The sequence below is a fragment of the Cornus florida genome, unplaced genomic scaffold (assembly GCF_030987335.1).
Source record: "Cornus florida cultivar Cherokee Brave unplaced genomic scaffold, ASM3098733v1 CherokeeBrave_3.0.0_Hap2_Chr05, whole genome shotgun sequence".
Classification (NCBI taxonomy): domain Eukaryota; kingdom Viridiplantae; phylum Streptophyta; class Magnoliopsida; order Cornales; family Cornaceae; genus Cornus; species Cornus florida.
Genome location: NW_026775575.1, coordinates 96767781 through 96774922, shown reverse-complemented (window position 1 = coordinate 96774922; position 7142 = coordinate 96767781).

Genomic DNA, 7142 nt, shown 5'->3' with positions numbered 1-7142 from the left:
ACAGTACATGATATTATGGTACGCGCAAATCAAGAACCGTTGGATTAAAGGATAATCATTAGATCGATCCAGTGTAGCGCGCCCATAAAAGTCTGGTACAACGGACCAATTAGAACACGCTGCGTCAGCAGTAACCATCAGCGCGCGCGTGGCTGACTCCAAACGAGCATTGAGGTGCGTATAAGCGCGTGCACATGTGAAGACAAGTGGCAACGCATGTGGGGACTTTGTGAGGCGCGTGATGGTGTGTGAAGGACCTCTACAGCTGCTGGAAAAGTCCAAAATACCCCTAGGGACTGTTTTGTAATTCCCAGAACCTTCAACTTGCATTTTTGGGCCTAGGGTTGGTATTTACGGGTTTAACGGGACATTACATTATTATTTTATTACCCGTTAATTATTATTATGTTCGATTAATATTTCTAAACATTAATTGTATCATTTACAGTACGGATCGCTATTAAACAGATGTAATTAATTTAATAACATATTAAAATATTAATTGTGTTATTATTTTATTAAATGGTACTAATCATTAATATTAAATTAAATGATTACATGATTTTATTCATATAAATTGTCCATTATACATTATGTGATTATTTATGTTGTTAATGATATGTAAATCATTATTATTATGCTATGTGCATTTCAGTTAGTAAATGGACTGCTTAATAAATTATGTCGCATTTATATTATATGGATGTGTTGCCATATAGAACCATGTGAGCTGACTAATAAGTTGAGACTCATTTATACCTTATGCATTCGTTGCCATAGACAGATGTGTGACTGTCGGGGTATGTGGTTTAATATTATTGGCATGTGTTGCCTAAGTGATATACTCAGTATATTCATTAGTACCTTGAGATGTGTTACCATTGTGTAGGACTTATAGTCTGTGTTGTCAGTACTGTGCACCATGTATTAATAACTGATTTTCCAGGTAAGGAAAGGAGACACTTAACCACCTCGTGTGATTCTAAGTGATCACCGTCTATTCTGGTTGAGGTCATATTATACATTGTGTAGTTTCATTAAGGTGTATCTAGATATGGTATACTTCTGAATAATAATGATTAATTTATTTGATTCTCTGATTTGGGTCATAGTAGAGAGGACTTGCTCGTGGGTTTGACCCACCATTGTTGTTATTTCAGGATACGGTCAGTACCTGTTTCAAGGTTGAGGCTTAGCAGTGTGGGACCACCATCCGAAATCATCTACTCTTACGGTCCCGTTCAGGGTAGAAGTTTTATGTATTATTTTGATTTCAGTTTTATTTACTTCCGATGTTAAACTTTCGGGTTTGTATTAAGGAATCCTTGACATAGGATTTCCAAGTATGTATAAAGGAGTATTGTAGTTAATAAGGATGGATGGATGTTTTGTTATTTAGTTTTCCTTTTTTATCTAAGTTCTTCTATTATTATCATTTTGTATTCCATGCTTATATATTACCAATTGTTTTTTATATCTCCCATTTTTCGTGTATAAGCCTGATCAACTTATGCGTGGAAAATATGGGATATCACAGATTTTAATAACTTGCGAGCTACTGAGGAGAAGCGTGGAGGTAGAGTTAGAGCTCATTGGTCTCTTCGTGCTTTTAATGATTTTATTCAGGATTGCAAGCTAAATGAGTTGGGATTCTCAGGTTTCCTATTCACATGGAATAACCATAGAGGTGAATAATGGAACGCATTGATAGAGCTTTGGGGAACCAAGGATGACTTAATGAGTATCCAAAAGCTATTTTTCATCATATTTAGGTTATTGGGTCAGATCATATGGCGTTATTAGTGGATACCGATGGTTCTCCATGGACTTGGAAGAGGTCTTTCGTTTTTAATGCTAGATGGGCGGATCATGAGAAGTGCAAGGATGTTATTGTTGAAGCTTGGAACACAACAGCTAATGGCACTTCTATGTTTAAGCTAAAAAATAAAATTTCAAACTGTAAATCAGCTCTGAAACGGTGGTCAAGGAACCAAAATTTTAATTCCAAGCGAGCTATGGATGCTGTTGAAAGAGAGTTACATCTCATTCAGGAAAATCTGAATGATTTCGATACCGATAATTTCCATTTTTTGTTGCAAAAGCTTTATCACCTTTGCGAAGAGGAGGAAATTTTTTGAAAGCAAAAGAGTCGGATGGACTGGCTTAGAGAAGGGGATTGTAACTTTTTAGTTTTTTCATGTTAAAACTCAGCAGAGGAGGCGCAAGAATTCCATCTCAGGTTTAGAAGACGATCAAGGGTGCTGGCATGAGGAGGAAAGTATTGTCCAAAATATTGCCATTAATTATTTTATGGATTTGTTTAAATCTTCAAAGCCTTTAGATTTGGGTCGAGTGACTAATTTACTGCAACCAAAGATTACTGATGCTCAAAATGCTGAGTTATTGAAAGTTGCAACTGCTGAAGAATTAAAATCAGCCTTGTTCAATATGCACCCATATAAAGCTCCGGGCCCAGATGGTTTCACACCCTTATTCTTTCATAAGAACTGGGATATTGTAAAGGAGGATCTAGTGGAGTCTTTTAATGATCTTTTATCATCCGGTAATCTCTTGACAAGCCTAAATCATACTAATTTTGTCTTCATCCCCAAAGTGAAGAATGTTGCCAAGATCTCTCAATTTCGACCAATTGTTTTATGTAATGTGGTTTACAAATTTTTTTCTAAAACTCTTGCAAATCGAATGAAGCCTTTATTGGATTGTATTGTGGACATCTACTAAAGTGCTTTTATTCATGGCTGATTGATTCAGGATAACATCCTTGTCGGCATGAGCTTTTACATTTCTTGAAAACCAAAGCTGGGGGTGATGATTTCTCTATTGCCATTAAACTGGATATGTCTAAAGCTTATGATAGAGTTGAATGGAGCTTCTTATTAGCAGTGATGTCCATATTGGGGTTTGATCCCAAATGGGTTTCTATAGTTGAAGCGTGTTTTAGCAATGTAAGCTTCTCTATTGTTTTTAATGGTGTCCCTGCAGGTTTTTTAAAGCCGGAGAGAGGTATTCGTCAAGGGGATCCCCTATCCCCTTATCTTTTTATTCTCTATGCAAAGGTTTTATCGGTCCTTCTGGCTTATGATCTGCATCGTGGTAACATCATTGGCATTCAGATTCATAGAAGAGCTCCTACTATTTCTCACTTATTTTTTGCAGATGATTATATTCTTTTTTGTAAAGCCGATTTGGTCGAGGTTTTCAAAATCCAAGATTTGCTCTCTATCTATGTCAGTGCTTCGGGTTAGATTGTTAACTTGACAAATCATCAGTTTTCTTCAGCAAAAACACTCATTTGGATTATTGTGAAGCTATTAGGAACCTTCTACTCATTCCGAGAGAAGGTGCGTAAGAGAAATACCTTGGGCTACCGGCCATCATAGGTCATTTAAAGTCGTAGGTTATCAGTTTTGTTGAGCAGAAATTGATCGCTAAGCTTAATAGTTGGAAAGGCAGTTTTCTATCTCCGGGCAGTAGAGAAATTTTATTAAAAGTTGTGCTTACAACAATTCCTGCTTTCTCTATGTCTTGCTTTAAATTGCCAAAAAATTTATGTAATGGTTTGAAAAAGCACATGTCGCAGTTCTGGTGGGCAGGGTCCGAGGAGCGTCGCAAGACTCACTGGATTGCTTAGGATAAACTGGTGGAACCAAAAAATTGCGGAGGGCTTGGCTTTCGAGATTTGGAAGCTTTCAACTTAGCGTTATTAGCTAAGTTAGGTTGGAGATTGCAGGTGGAGAAACAAGGTCTGGTTTATGAGCTGCTAAAAGGAAGGTATTTCCTTTTCACAGATTTCATGAGAGCTTCTAAAACTCATAATGCATCATGGGCTTGGAGCAATATTTTGGCAGCTAGAGGTGTTCTTAAGAAAGGCCTGTTGTGGAAAGTTGGCAATGGTAGAGAGATCAATTGTTGGAAAGATAGTTAAATTCTTGGGAATATCTCTTTTAAGCTTTCCCTATGGATTCACGACTCATCTATTGGATGGGTATCACAGCTTATTCTTGAGGATCCTATACGGTGGGATGAGAGGTTGATTTCTCAAATTTTTGCAGCAAATGATGTTCCTTCTTTCTTACAGATTCAACTCCATCAGACTGTACAAAGGGGATAGGCAAATTTGGTTGTGGAGGGGGGGGGGGGGGGCGGCGGCAATTTTTCAGTCAAATCTACTTATTGGGTGGCTCTTCAGTTAAAGCATCCAACTCGAGGTGTTTTATTTAATAATATCGAAAGTAGTTGTCATAGAGAAATTCACTATTTTTGGCCCAAAATTTGGAGAATGGTTGCTAAGCCAAAAATAAAACATTTCATATGGAGGTGCTTCCATGAAAAGCTCGCTGTTAGAGAGACCTTATTAAGAAGAGGTTTTGTGAACTCTGGGTGGTGTATGATGTGTGGTCTACATATAGAAACTATTAAACACCTGCTTTGTGATTGTCTAAGAGCTATTTGGAAGTGCAACCCCTTGAGAGTGGAGGTTGCTACTATCAGAGGTAGTTCTTGGTCAGCGTGGTGGATGGACTTGAATCAGAGATGGGACAATTATAAAGTCAATGAGTTTTTGATAGGTTTGGTAGCCTCCATATATTAGTATCTTTGGAAAGCTAAGAATGCTATGTTGTATGAGAAGGTTTGGTGGTCGGAACAAAAGATTATTGACATTGCTGTGAGTCATTTTTGGGAGTTTGTTAAAGCTTACCCTTCCTCCTTCTTTTCTGATCGAGCTATGTCTCCGGTGAGTTTGTCCCCATTGCATATCAAATGATCTAAACCTGTTTTTGGTATTTTAAAAGTTAATGTGGATGCTGCTATTCATGGCTTTCCTACTGAAGCTGCTGGTGGTCTGGTGATTTGAGATCATAATAGATGGTTGTTAGCGGCCTCTACTTTATTCTCAAAGCATGTTTCAGTCCCTGCACTCGAGGAAACCCTCATTCTCAGACATGCTATGCTAAGGGTAGAAAATTGGGGTTTTCAAAGAGTGATTTTTGAGATGGATGCCAAAAGGGTGATTGATATGGTTCTGGGCAATCAGAACTGCCCTATTTTGATGATGCAAGTGATTGAAGATATCCAGCTCATTTTCTCTCAGAGAGTCGACTTTTCAATCAATTTCACTCATAGAGAGGGAAACAAAGCGGCTCATTAGTTAGCCCAGTATGCTATGAGAGTTAAAGAGTCAGTCTGTTTTCTTTCATCTTTTCCACCCTCCTTGATGGACATTGTGGGACTAGAATGTATTGATTGATTGTGCTTTATGCTAATGAAATTTTCTTGCCTTGAAAAAAAATATATATATATATATATTTGACATCAAAGTTTTGCAGACAACGTATGACACATCAGCCATGTCAGTAATTTGTAAGTATATATAATATACCTTCAGCCTGTGAATGTATATCTTTGTATTCAGTAAATTTTTTATATACATTTAATAATTAATTAGAGTAAAGTGCAAATAACCCCAGTTATATAGTTTTTCAATTTGAAGACTGAAATATCTAAAATGCTCTTCAGACAAGATAAAAATAAGGGTAAAGTATAATGGCACCCCTTGAGATTTGGCATAAGGATAGATAGATATAAGTTGGCCCATTTTTTGACAATCACACCCCTTCAAGTTTGATAAAATGGACAAAGAGACCCCGACAATGGTAAATTGACTTTATTATCCTTTGATATAAAATTGACATTTTAATTTACTTAAATACCCTTGGATTAAACCCAAACCCAAACCCATTAAGAACCTAAACCCGAACAATCTTAACAGTGTAAAGAACCCACTTTCCCTTTCTCTCTGTGTATGTGTATATAACACACACTATGTTGACCATCAAAACTGCCACCGCCGCCATCATCACACCTCCGCTCCGCCTCCGCCTCCGCCGTCGTTGCCACAACATCACACCTTAGCTGTTGGGGTTCACCCTTCTCGCACATCATCATCACACCTTCACACGCTCTTTTTTCAGCGACGTTTTTTTGGAGCTCACCGTCTGCCGTTGGGGTTCACCACCTCCTCCATGAAACCCTCGTAAGTTGCAAACGAGGTTATGGTGCTCACCATCTGCCACCGGTGCTAACCACCTCAATTTCTCGGCCTTAGAAACTGACCAGAGCCACATTTGCTAACCCTTGCTTCGGCTTCACCTCCTACCAACAACGACCACATCTACAAGCTCTCTTTCACATACACAGCTCACAATAACCCTTATTGGTGGCGGAACCACCGATTTCATGGGGAGTACGTCTCTGTCAATCCTTTATCTGTCCGTTTCACGCCGAAAATTTGCGACAGCGGCTGAGGAGGAGTTACTTGAGGGGTTCTTGGAGGATGGAGGTGTCGGTGAAATAAGTAACCGACATATGAACGAAGGAGATGGTGAACCGCTCATCGGGCGGTGGTTGGAAGGTGTGGAGGTGGTGTCATGGCTGAAGTTTTGGGTCTAGGTTTGATAAGTTTATAATATACATATAGATATATACATATAGATGTATGTATAGGCGTAATAAGTGTATAAGGGTAAAAGAGTCATTTAAAAGTTTTGATATTTTATAATTTAAATTAATAAAATATTAAAGGGCAATCTTGACTTTTTACCAAATTTAAGGGGCTGTTTGGATCAAATTTCTGATTAGGGGGTGTGATTGTCCAAAAATAGACTAACTTGTATCTACCTGTCCTTATGCCAAACCTCAGGGGGTGTTTATGTACATTACCCTAAAAATAAATAAATAAAGTAAAGAACAAAAATAAATAAATATTAAGAGCATTTTTATAAATTATTTTATTTATTTTTCTATTCTTATTTTTATTTATTTTTAATTTTTATTATTTTAGATTTAAATTTTGTTTTAAATAAATACCTAAAATTCCGTTAAGGATATTTTGGGTTTTTTATATAAAAAAATGGTCAAAATTGACGACCAGGAAAAATTCATTAAAATTTTTTAAAACACAAAGATTTATATGCACTTTATAAAAAATGGAGTGTTTCTTAAACATTTTTTACATAAGAGTTTTTTTGTTTTGTTTCGTTTTGTTTGTTTGTACTTAACCCAATTAAACCTTCAATTTAACCTCCATCTTGAAGTGCTATTTGATAAAACTGTAAATGAAA